Genomic DNA, 13969 nt, shown 5'->3' on the forward strand with positions numbered 1-13969 from the left:
ATTTCAGTGAGATAGAAGCCCACTAAATTTTCATAGGATTGATTTTCCATCCTCTGCTACCAATGTCTTATCAATAACTCTAGAGTAGTTGCCTATTAAGATCAATTAGCTTAATGCTATCAATGTATTGGGCCAGTATGATATCTTCTGGAAGGGAAAAGTGAGAATCACCACTCCTGCATTTTTCAAGTCCTTTATGGTGACAATAATTTCTAAAATACCCCTAGGAATGTGTTATTTCTTTTGTGTTACTATTTTCCTAGGTATAAGCTGTTCAAGTATATTCCATTTGGCCTTTCTCATCATTATAGAGCCCACTATACAGGTTAAGAATTAATGTTTGAATCCTATCAGGTACTGAGAATATCTAATGCAATTGTGCATTCCAGAAAGTGGAAAGTAACCACAGGATGGGTTCAGGGACCCACTGGACCTGCTGTGAGACAGATGTGAGCTAAAACTTCATTGATGACCTGAATTCCTTAAGACCCTACTCTTACTATTGGGCTACACTGATGTTTTGTGTCTCCTGGAATTAGTATCAGCTTAGAGCTATTGTCCAGTAGCCCCTGAAAGATCTGATGACTTTCTTTTACCCAATGAAGAATTAACCTGATAAAAGGGCATTGGCCTTTTTGGGGAAAGCTGGGAGAAAGACTAACAGTATGAAATTTTTGGTGGTGTACTGGGACCCTTCCTTATGGGTTTCTAGTTCGCAGACTCTCCTTCATTTAGGTGGCTCTATGTCTGAAAACTCACATAAGTCTTAGAATTGGTTTAGAGTCTCTGATTCTCTAATTTTATGCTTCAAGTTAGATTTTGTTCATTTGACATAGAACTTTTCTGCTTATGTAGATCAAGTGAGAGTTCATGAGGCTTTCTAACTATTTTACTTCTAAAAACACCATGATTAACTAGCCATACATCTACATGAGTCACACTACAATGATTGCTGCTTTGACTCTGCTGTCCGTTGCAGCAACCATGCCACCTGAGATCCAGTTATTCCCATGGCCTTTAGGTTTCTCAATACAGTAACTACAGTCCTAACTGTTGATCTGACTTAGAAAGAAGAGTGATCATGGAGTTTTTTAAAGAATGCCAGTGCTCTCACAAATGTATTTCTATAGTAGAGGTGAAAGGTATGTCTTCAGGACCCTCCCAGTCTGAGAGAATAGATTGTATACATTAAATGCACTCTCACACACCAGTCTCCCTAACCCTTTGCATTCCTTCCTCAACATTAAAACAAGGCGGGTCCAGATTTTGTAATTCACTCACTGTGGGCCATATTTTGATCTATCATTCAGCCAACCAAACAAAAGAAACCGATAGAGCCCTTTCTTACTTCCTGAGCGGCAACATTAAATGAAGAATCACTGCTTCATGAGCCCATATTAAAAAGTTTATCTAATCCAACTTAATGTTTCTTTCAGTATTCCACATGTTTGGTATCTCTATTCCTACACAAGTTCCCTGGATTTTTTGACTATATACGTTAGAAAACTCAAATGATTATTTTGGAGGGTAGCACACCTCTGCATGAGTCACACTTTGTATCTCACCTTAGGGGGCGGCTAGAACTTGAGTCCAGTTACTGGTCTAGAAGCAAAGATGGGAAGTAGAAGTGGGTTCTGAGAAGAATCAGCAATGTCTGGTTAAAATCGCCCTCAGAAGCAACCATTATATTTCCCCCAAGCAACAAAGGGTTAATTCCCTCAAATGAGAATGGAGAAGCCACTATCCCTGGGGGTGAAGAGGTCTCTTCTACTGGCAAACAAGACTCATTGAATTAGGGATTCAATGTCTGCAGCTTCACCAGTGTCTTTCCAAACATTTCCTTTCTAACTTGGAGGACATTATTCTTTACCAATCAATGCACTCACTTGTGAATCTGAGAACTCAACTTGTTATGTATTTTAGCCAGTTGCAGAAGGAAAACTTGTGTTTTATTTTCAGCGTCTTAGCCTTCAGCTACAGGCAATAATTGTCTCCTTCACAACACACATAGAAGCTTTCCAGTTATTTATGCATCACTTGAGCTAAAAATTCAAATTCCTGAGCTCATCTTTATCTTTCACCACTTTTTCCAGTGACATTAGGAGAAACCAGCCAACCTCATTATATTCACTAGTTTTCCAAAAATGTTCACAGCAACCCAGCTCCCAGCTTTTTATAAGTGGTTTACTAGGAGTATCCAATAAAATTATTTTGTATATCTCTATTGCCAGATTACACCATGGACTATCAGTGCTCTCTTTTGTACTGGAAATAATTATTAGCATATTTAAGTCTAATCATATTAAGAAGCCAATTCCATGAAACCAAAGCAAATTTGGAAAACTCATACTTAAAATTCTTTTCCTCTGGGAGCTCTCTCGGTACCAAAATCTATATCCGTTTGGATTCTCCAAAGAAACCAAACTAAAAGGAGATATATTGATATAGATAGATATATATAGATATATATATATATATAATTTATTACAAGTAATTGACTCGTGTGATAGTCTAAGAATTCCCAAGATCTAATTTGGTAATCTGGGACCAAGAAGAGCCAATATTTATAGCTCCAGTCTGAGTTTGAAGATCTGGGAACTAGGAGAGTTGACAGTGTAAGTTGTAGTCCAAGTCCATAGGTAGGAGAAGACCAATATTCTAGTTCAAGACCATCTAGCAGAGAAAGTGAATTCTCTCTCAACTTTTTTTTTCTAGTCCTTTATTAAATTAAACAAGGGTCACACACATTGGGTAGGGCAATTTGCTTTACTCATTCTACAAAATCAAATGTTAATCTCAACCAGAAACACCCTCACAAACACACTCAGCATAATGTTTAATATTAATCCTTGACAGTTACCAAGGAATTTTGTGTTTTGAATATGATTAATAAAGTACTTAGTATTCTTGCTAGTAAGGAAGATAGTAAATTATTGGAACAATGTTAATTGCAGTGAATAATGTAGATTAGATTGCAACTTTTAATTAGACATTTCAAAATACTCCTATTTTGGAAATCTTTAAGCTAATAATTGCAAGGCAATATGATAAATAAGAGCTGATTCTAGGGAACTGTTTTGGTAGATTCTTTGTATTCAATTAAAAGGCTATTTTGTATTGACTTCAGATATGTGGTTCATATGCCAACAATATTGTGAAACATCTTAAATTTTTCTCACTACATATTTCTATGATTAAAAGTACTAAATGTTGAGACAACATTATAAGTAATGAGAACTTTAAACCTATAAATTATTACTAGTTTGTTTTGATCACAGTTAATTTAAATACTTTTTAATTTACTAAAATGTATTGGTAGATATCAATAGAATTCAGGAAAGCTGCAGATACTATTAAGAAACAGGGGGCTATTTTATACACTGATACATTTGTATACAAGAAGAAATATCTATTTTACATTCTAATTGTAAAAAGTTAATACATTTACAACAGACACAATGTTATTAAACATTTTAGTGACTCATGTAAAACACATAAAATTATTATTTGTTATAAATACAATGTTTATGAACAAATTTCCCTTACTCTCATATTTATAAATTGTTATTCATGTGGTTCAGAACTTCAGATAATTAAACACATATTCTGAAAGTGAAAACATTTCCTCTTATACAAATCATTTAACATAAAGCTAGTTATAGAACGGCCATTGTTTTAAAATATGAAATCAAAACTGAAGTTCTCTTAACATTTGTTAAAATGTTGTAGTGTCAGGAAAATAAATCCTCAAGCTAATATTTTCTCCATAATCTATTCTGTAGTCTGATAGCTATTAAAAGTATTTGCTTCAAGTATACAGAATACAGAGGAATTGCTATCACATTAGGAATCAGAGACTCACATTAAAATCTCTAAATCTTCAGTGATGTTAAATAAATATAAAAAATAATAAAAAAAAACAAACTGTCATCTCCTATTAATATAATTTTAGAGATAGTAAGAAACTATTACTCATTTACTTTTTTTTTCTTTTTTTTTTTTTTTTTTTGAGATGGAGTCTCACTCTGTAGCCAAGGCTGGAGTGCAGTGGTGCAATCTTGGCTCACTGCAACCTCCGCCTCCTGGATTCAAGCAACTCTCATGCCTCAGCCTCCTGAGTAGCTGGGACTACAGGCACATGCCACCACACCCAGCTAGTTTTTTTTATTTTTCATAGAGATGGTGTTTCACCATGTTGGCCAGGCTGATCTCGAACTCCTGACCTCATGTGATCCACCTGCCTCTGCCTCCCAAAATGCTGGGATTACAGGCATGAGCCATCACACCAGGTCACTCATTTTCTATTATTCTTCATCTTTCCTGCCTATTGATAATGGGGAAACACATCACTACTTAAAACATTTGTACCCTCTTGGCTTTCTGAATTTTCTTCTGTATCTTTGTTTCTTTTTAATCTCAGTCTCCTTTCTGTTTTCTCAGGTTCCATCTATTTGATAATTCCTAGGATTCCTTGTGTTTTCTTCACAAACAAAGCCTCTCTATATACTCAGTCTTGTGAAACAGTGATTGTCACAGGATCCTTGGTGTGTCACTTTTCCAGCCAGAAACCTCTGTGGCACCTTTTCCTGAGTTTTACTTGGGCCCACTGGGCTCATTTCGCCAACTTGACCTGGCAGGCTGTGCTCTGCACATGCTGCCAGTCTGGATCCAATGCCTGCCAAGGGCAAGCCAGGTGAGCAGCAGTGAGGGGTGTATGAGCAAGTGAGCAAGTGGGGGGTCTGGCCACTGCACACAGTCAGGAACACTGGATGTGGCAGAGCAGGCAGCTCAAGGCACTGGCATGGGCAACTCCAGGTGCCAGTATGGGTGCCAGCTCCCTGTGAGGCTTCAGATGGACTAGGTGTATTGCTAGTGGTTTCCACAGCTGGCACTAGGGAATGTGGTGGCACCTGGAAACTTGGAGGTACCAGGAACTGCAGAGCCCCAAAGAGGGTGTTACAGCCCTGGCTCAGGGAGTTTCCAGGTCGGGGCTCCCTGAAGGGCCATAGCTCTTCTATCTTTCTCTCTTCTCTCCTTCTTGTTGCCACAATATGGCGAGCAAGGGGCTTGTTTCAGCCCTGTTTGTGTTACAGCTCTTTCAGCCCTGTCATTCAGCAGGCTCCAAGCTCTTGTCCCATGTCCAGGAATAATTAGGTGCTTTATTGAGTGACAGAACAGGGCAGAGGAGACCCACAAGGTGAAGAGGTGCTTTATTCAACAACAGAACCGGGCAGAGGAGAACTGCAGTGAGTAGCTCCTTTCTGCATGCAGGTCATTCTGACAAGTGTCCAGCTCTCAGCAGAGAGGAGACCAGTGACCAAGGAGTGGGTAGCTCCTATCCACAGGCAGGTCATCCCATTTTCTGCCCAAGTCTGGCTGAGTCTGGGCTTTTATGGGCTTCACAGGGGAGGAAGTGCATGCTGATTGGATCATGGACACCCAGAAAAAGCACGATATTTTCTCACTCTGGTCCATGGAGCTGGCAGCCCAGCCCCAAGGCCTCAGGCCGTCCCTGGCCTGAAGGTGGAGTTTCACTGGAGACCTGACCCTTTCTACCCAGAAGTCTGTCTGCCTTCTGACATCATTACCCTGCCATCCACAGTGCCCACTGCACCCAGGCTGTTTCTGCTGAGAGGTGCCTGCAGGCCTGCACAGAGCTGCCCTTAGCGCCCCCTTGGCCTCCCTCCCATGCTTGCCAGTGCCCAAAGTCCAGAGGAGACTGAGGCAGCAGGGGACTGGTGTGTCAGTGCTGCCCCAAGCATGTGCACACCTGGCCAGGTCATGACAGCACTCTGGGTCAGTAACAACTTTGCTCTAAAATTGGAGCTGGCCCTGGGAACAGGGAGAGGCCAGGCAGTGGAAGGAGGCACTTCCAAGCCTGTGGGGGTTAGAGGCGTTCCCAGGCCCTCAAGAGTGCAGAGATGCCAGGGTCTGCAGCTGCGGCTTGGTGGCTGCACTGTGCCCGAGAGGATGGGGCTCCTGGCTTTACAACTTGAAAGACGGCAGGGCTTCTACCTGTTCTTGGCTCCTGCCTTCTCTGTGGAGTGCACAGCCCAAGCCATGCCTCTCCCACTGCAGCCTGCCTCATGGCACTCCAGATAGGCTGCTATTGCCATCATGATAACATCAAAGTTTATATATAAAACCCAGATCATATGTCTGCTGTATTATCTAAACATTAAAAATCATAAATAACTGATTAAAGGGGTATGCCACAAGTACCTGAAAATCAACAGGTTTAAACTCGTCATTTTGGTGTCTTCAAAAATTATCCTCCTTCATTCTCCATTCTGATTAACTTGTTGAGAATCGTCTATAACTTTCTATTTATCCATAATATTTAAATATTCCTAGATGCTACAATTCTAATTTCTTAAAATATTCTTATCAACATACTTCTATTTTTTCCCACTGCTTAAGTTAGGCCCTATTACTTTTTGCAGGATTTTTGTTAAGTAACTATAGTAAACTCACAATTTCAGCTTTGTAACAATTAGCCCAATTGGTATTCTCCAGGTATAATTATCTTTCTGCAAATAAACACCAAATACATTCTCTTTAATACTTACATGAAAACTTTTCATTTGATATGAGATTAATGTTGTAAGTTATAGTGATAATAAATGAATTATTATCATGTCCTATGATAGCTAAAGCAATTTACAATAAGTCATCTCACAGTTATTTTGTAATAAAAATAGTATTTTAATTAAAACTTTGAAAATACAATCTCAAATTCTAGAAATAACATTACCTAGGTTATTGCTGCAGCTTTACCACCATTTAGGCATGAGACTGTGTGAAAGTCAATTAATCTTATAAATGTTAATGACTCCTTCTGAAAAACAATCATTTTAGACGACCTTACATATGTCTTTCAGCTCTAAGCTTTTGTGGTTCTGCTTATGAAGAGATGGGAGTCTAATCACTTGCATTAGAAAAGAAACATCTATTAAATATCCCAGAAAAGTCACATTTAAACTCAATAATCAAATTACATTTATTTAAATGTTCAAGTATTTTTAATTGATTTAATGTGAATGTAGACTAAGAAAGAAATTCACCTTTTTTTCTCATAATTGAACCACTGCAGCTTTTTCATTGGTACTGGTTGGGTAGATGAATCTCATCTTTTCTCTACGTCTATCCAGTAGAGCCCTGCTTCGGGATTAGCAAACTAGATAAATTCAGTACTTTACTGTCTTTACTACCTAATATTTTAAATTCAACATGTCTCCAATGGAATGAAACTGGATCACATATAAAATCAATCCTATTTGAACAATTTTACACTGTCATGCTTGAGAGTACAAGAAATAACCGGAAAATGAATGTTATAATTCACTTTTCCCCTAGAAGATAATTTTAACACAATCACTTATGAATATCGTTAAAAAAACTTTCATTTAATCCTCAAGTTCTGTGGGTTGACTTCTGCTTTCTATGTGCATATGCAAAGTGCAATACCATAATCACAGGAACTATAAACTGATAATTTGCAAATTCAAACACCAGGGATTCACAAATTATACCAGAATCAAAATGCAGTTCTTGCAAGGACTACTAGCACTTTAAACCTACTAGCAGGAGAAATAAAAATGGTTAAATTGATTTTTTCTTTGTTTTGTTTTATTTTTCCCATATAAGAAAAGACCCAAATATCAAGGTACAGAAGGGGACAAGAGGGGACATATCCTCTAGTATAAGGAAACAGGGTGGCAGGAGAAGGAGAAGCCTCAAATGGAAGGGTAGAAGGATAACGCTATTAAGACAGCAAAATATTCTATGTAAAAAGTTTCAAGAGGTGTCTCCAGAGCCTCAGATATGACGGCAGTGATTGCCTTCTCACTGGGGTTCTCACCACTCAGGTGTCCAGAATAAGGGAAATGGCAGCTTCTATTCCTTCTGTGGCAGCCACTCCATTGCACACTCTGAGCCTTATCTAAATAAAAGTGCTGCAGAGCTGGGAAGGCATCGATTTGCTTATGTAGGACAAAATAACATTTTTCAGCAGTAGTTGTACTCCCTCTCAGGCACCACCGACTGCACTGGGTGAGGCCCTCTGTGGAGAAAGGCTCCATGGGGTAGAGACACATCTTAGGGCCAGTCATCCTATAGAGGCAGCCCAATCAGGTTAAAGATTTTGCCCAACTAGTTGGCTTTAGAGCTTCCACAGAAGAGAGGCTTTTGAGGAAACATCTCTGCAAAGACACAGCCAACTCTTCACATGTCCACAGATGTTGCCTGTGTAGATTGCAGAACCTCGTGAGCACAGTAAAAGAGTGTAACAACCACAGGTGTCAACGCCATCTGGTAGCTATAGATGCTGGCCAGACCAAGTCAGCCAGCTTGACTGTCCCACCACTTGTCACTAGAATGTTCTCTGGCCTCAGATATCAGTGAACAATGCAATGGGCATGAAGAAAATCTAGGCCCCTTCGAAACTTGTGCATCAGATCCTTGAAGGCCTCAGCTGATGATATGATTTGGCTCTGTGTCCCCACCCAAATCTCATGTCAAATTTTAATCCCCATGTGTTGAAGGAGGGATATGGTGGGAGGTGATTGTATTATGGGAGTGATTTCTAATGGGAACTCTAATGAGAGTAGAGGTGATCGTATTATGGGAGTGGAACTCTTTTGAGAGTTCCCATTAGGAACTTGAGGGCCACAAAGTGACCACTGTGGGGATCACCATCCTTATACACCGACCCATGGGCACTAACACCAATTTCAGCCACTGGCTCATATTGAGAGATGGCCATTCTCAGTTCAGGGTAGATCCTGTCACCAGGCTGGGAGCTGTGAGGGCAGCCAGCATAAGGGCCCTGGAGCCAGTTCTTGCAGCACCATATGCCCAAGCTTAAATTATTTTTAATGGAAAAAAATAAAATATAAGTGGAGATAGAGTAAGAGAAAGAGAAAAATTAATTAGAATAGAAGAAAAAGGAAAGAAAAATTCCTGGTTTGAAATAAAATATGAAAGCCCCATATGCCCTGCAAATAAAATAGCTTAACAGCAATCTGGAAGATTAAATTAGTTATAATAAGAATCAAAATGGGATTGGGTGGTGGAAATACTTCTTCATAGTGGTTCAATGAACCACAATAACTCTAGATGAGAAAGATGACCTGAAGTGCCAAAATGTAAAGAAAAAAAGAAAAGTAAACCCAACAGAAAATCAGTTAAGGGCAGTTCATAGCTAAGAATGCTTGTTGTAAACTGGCATGCATAGAACTGAGTTAGCCTCAGTTGACTATTTCTTAACCTGTTTGCTAAGTGATTATTGCTAGTTCTATGGTCTTGGTGTATCTGTATTAATGCATCTGTGCCTAATGAATAATGAAGCTTTTATGTGATGTTCTACTACATATATACCAGAGATTGACTCACAATTATTTAATTCAACTTGTTTTATATGATTGGAGAATTATATTAGTTTAAGCATTATAGCTTGGTTTCTTAACTGAGATTATGCGCTATGGTCATATATTTAGAAATAGAGAGGCTATTTTCACTTCTAATTCCTGTCTGTGTTAATTTATCTATACAGTCCATAGATTTAAGTAAATAGTGGCAAATCTCATAAAAAAGTAGAGTGATATTAACTAAGGCATGCTACTCCTAAACCTTTCCTAATGATATCTATTTCTAGAATCATGAAGAAAATTTCAATGAAAAAGTCAACAGAAGTAACTTCTCTGTGGTTGATTTGAAAAGTCACTCACAAAGTCCTCATATTCAAAATTTCACTTGATTAGTCTTCAGTAAAATTTTCCAAAAGTGAATTTTCTATTATTTATTGTGTAAAATGAAGAATGACTATGGATTTTTACGTTATGAGAAATAGTGGAAACCTATTACATTTTATTCAGACTTTTTTCCTTTGTATGCCCAACTAAAAACAATCCCCAAATGTATCTTATTAAAAATAAACTGTTTATTATATAGATGTTCAGGATATATATTTCCTAGCATTGAATTTTATTCTGCAATAGATCACTGCTGAACAAAAGTGTTAGCCCCATTTTCCTAATTTTTTTGCTGAAAGAATGTGGATATGTTTGGTCAACACCAGGCTCATAATAGTGATCGCATCATGATTGACCTATGCCAATTAAGATTCTGATGTTTTTTTCTTTTTGTTACTTGCTGCTAAAAGTAACTATAAAATCTGCAATCTATTTTTAACCAATGACATGTAAAAGGAAGTCTTCTAGAAAGACGAGGGTTATCTTGGAAAACTTTTGCTGTACCAGTCAAATAAATTGATATAGTGGCACAACTAAATACATTTCACTCCCAACTTAAATTTTACGAGGCTTGAAATTTTAACAAACATTTTACAAACACGAGTAATACAAACTGAAGTCATTTGCAGAGATATCGTTGATTTACTAAAACACTGTAAGCAGTCACCTACATATAGACTTCTTGATATTAAAAAAATAAGCTTTAATTAAGCGTTGTCAATTAAGTTTATTGTTTTAGTTGTCCAAAGAACTGTTTTCTAATTTAATCACCAAAACATGGCAGAAGTATTAATACTACAACACTGGCATTCAAATTTTTATATATAAAAATATGTCACATATCTAATACATACAAACCAAATACCTGGCTCCAAATTGTGATTTAGGCTGTAGCTTCTATGAATCTCTCAGGGAGATCTCTACTGTTCTCAGGCTCTATTAATCTCATATGCTCAATAAATTTACCATCTAAACAATTAATTTTCTATTTTTTTTAGTTAGCTGACATGCAACTAAACTAAAAAGAATTTTTTTCAGATGTGTTTTCTGTGCTAAGAAATGTCGTATTTATTTTTATAGGTAAATGAAGAGAGGATGCCAAATGAATTGATAAGCCAGACGTGCTCAATTCCACATACCCCGACTCTCCTTTTACAATTGTTTATGTTATGTAGTTTGAAGATGCCACCTGCTCTGAGGAAAGTGGTAGATAATGAACACTAGAATTATCAGTGAATCAAATTGACCAACCATCCTGCATTGTCTATGATGCTTGGAGAATATCCCCAGTTTACAATAAATCCACTGAATTAAACTGCTACTTTAAACATCAAAACAAATTTATGAACAAGCAGTTTGGGTTCACAGAAGCTTAGGCTATAAAGTTGGGAAAAAGCTGTATGAATCAGTGTTCATAAGTTGCATTTGATGTGTATGTGTTGTGTGCTCCTGTGTACAAATATGTGTACATGCTCCTAGTTGTGTGTTATCCAGTTAGTAAATATTTTGCTTATTGTCCATTTGTTACTATTATTTCTGACATGACTATATTCTAGCTTAATTGAAAAAATTCAATATCTTGTTTAAATACTGTTTCACTTGATTCAATTTTCTTTTAAAGATTGCCATTATTTGAATTAAACTGTCAATTGAATAGTCAGTTATACCTATTTTAATCTGAATATCTTTAATTTTTCAACTTCCACAAGAGAATGCTTTTTGTAGGTAAATATGTAAAATATATGTATTTAATATTGGACAATTTCACATGATTTTATACACGCTATATTGTTGAGAAGAAATAATGTAAAAATTTTAATAGATCACATCAATATTCTGAATCTCATGACATTTTAATCTGAATTAAAATAATAAATATAAATTAAACACTAGATCAGATGAGATTGGGTGAGTTCAGGGTGATATGGCAGTAGATTAGAAGAATTTAGCATTTTAAATATTTAATTTTGACAAGTACTCTCAAACACAAAAAGGCTTTGGATAACCAGAGACAAATTTAATTAAAATACTTCAAATTTTATTAAGTATATGTATTAATACTATAACATTTTATTCAATAAGCTTATATTTCTCATGGGAAATGAAAAACACATTTATGTTACCTGAATAAACCTTGATTTCCAGTGGGCAGATTATCAAAAATAAGTTTTAGGAAACCTTTTGTCATTGCACTTAGTCAAGACCTAATGGCTTCTGTTTGCTCCACTAACTTTAGAGTAATTATAAAATAATAAGCTTGTATTGGTAATCTATATTTATCAAGAAGCTTGTTGATTGTAACTGAAAAATAATGACAAAAAAACAGTATTTATTTCACTGGACTAAGCATTTATAATTAAATCACAGGACTGAAAAAAAGATTAAACACTAATTAGGTGTAAATTATGGATCATAAAGTCTCCATTTTACTGAGTTAACATCAAATTCTAGCAGTATTTAGAAAGAATATTTGATAAAGATATTTATTAATGAGTGGTCATATGCAGTGCACATCTTTTGCTGATTGCTTTACTTCAGGAAGACTTAGAGCCTCATTAGTATTTGAATACGAATTCTGAAATTCTTTTCAAAGAACATATAAAAACGTATTTCCATGCTCTCATCCCATGTAGAAAAATATCTTGCAAAAGTTAAGATCCTGTGATAGTTTTGTGGGTTTCCAAAGGACAAACCTAGAATATATTTTATTCTTAAATAATCTTATTAACATATATAATCATTGGGTCTATCTGCTATATTTTCTAAATGTCAGTGCAACAGAGGAACTACTCATCTTCATCACTGTGTTCTTAACTTTACCAAGTTCTCAATATTATGCTCATAAAATTAAGCAAGAGCCCCACAAATGGTTTTGCTTCCAGGATTTTCCTCTTCTAAAATGTCACTCTTACGAATCCCTTATTGCTGCTTCTAAATTACAAATATAATAATGTTAGACTCATGTTTAGATTATGTCAGCAGAACCTTATCCTAAATAAAATTCTTGTATGCTGGGTCTTCAGTGATTTGGACCCTGCTTATACCTCCATCCTTATCTCCTGGTGTGATATGTGATGCTTTTCAGTTGGAGAACTCATTCATGTTTCTTGGATTTATGACATTGTTCAGGAAAAGGCGTTCTGAGAAGTGACATAAGCATGAGTTAATTCATAGGAAATATATATAAGCTGGTGGACATTCATCAATTTTACCAAGATACATGTTAATAACTTGCACTTTCTTACACTTTGAAACATGCCATTCCCATGCCTTGCATTGCTCTTTATCTACCTCTTTAACTATCAGGCTTTTCGGTTTTTTGTAGTTCATGAGCCAGTTTTTCAAAAAACGAGTTTGTAATGTTTCCAGTGTGGTTTGGCTGTCCCTAGATCATTAAACTATATTAACTTTATACTGTTATCTGTGTGTTTGTGATCCTTCAAATATTTTAATCCGTCTATTTATTTTCTACATTATATAGCTAGGGCCAAAATGAATTATTCTATTAATTATTATTGATGGTATTTAATCTATGCCCCAATGTATCTCAAGTATCAAAGTTAATCAGTGTGTAGTTTTCATTTTTTAAACATTGACAAATCTTGAATTTGAATTCCAGTATATTGTCACAAGTATTTGTGTAAGTTTATTTATGCCATCTTTTTAGTATTCTTTACAGATTTTTAATTCTGTTTCAATGTTCCTTTTCCATTATCTAATGTAGACAACTTGCCTTTTCCCTTTTTTTTCTAATTATTGTTAGGGTGGTCCACTAATTTCTTCACAAAGGTGAATCTGTTGTTTTGTTTTTATATATTTTAGGATGTTTTTCTCATTCTATTGACTTTGCTCTCATATTTAATATTTTTTCTATTTTACATTTCTTGTTTGTTTCTTACAGTTATTTTTAACTTAATAAGATTGAAATTCAATAACATATTTTTACCTTTTTTTAGTATATGAATTCAAGACTATATATTTCTTGTTAATGCACTGATTTGGCCACATTAACCAAATTTTGGTGTGCTGTTCAGTCATTAGTTTTCAGTTTCAAACACCTCTATAATTTTGGTTTCTTCCTTCATCAGTGAATTATATGGAAGTACTCTAGTTGATTTAGGAATAAGATTTTTTTAAGTTACTTTTTCCTGTATTATTTCCATTGTGGTCAGAGAACATATTCCAAATGAATTAAGAATTTTGAAATTTTCTGAGGC

Source organism: Pan troglodytes, chromosome 1 (assembly GCF_028858775.2).
Source record: "Pan troglodytes isolate AG18354 chromosome 1, NHGRI_mPanTro3-v2.0_pri, whole genome shotgun sequence".
In the NCBI taxonomy this organism is placed as follows: Eukaryota; Metazoa; Chordata; class Mammalia; order Primates; family Hominidae; genus Pan; species Pan troglodytes.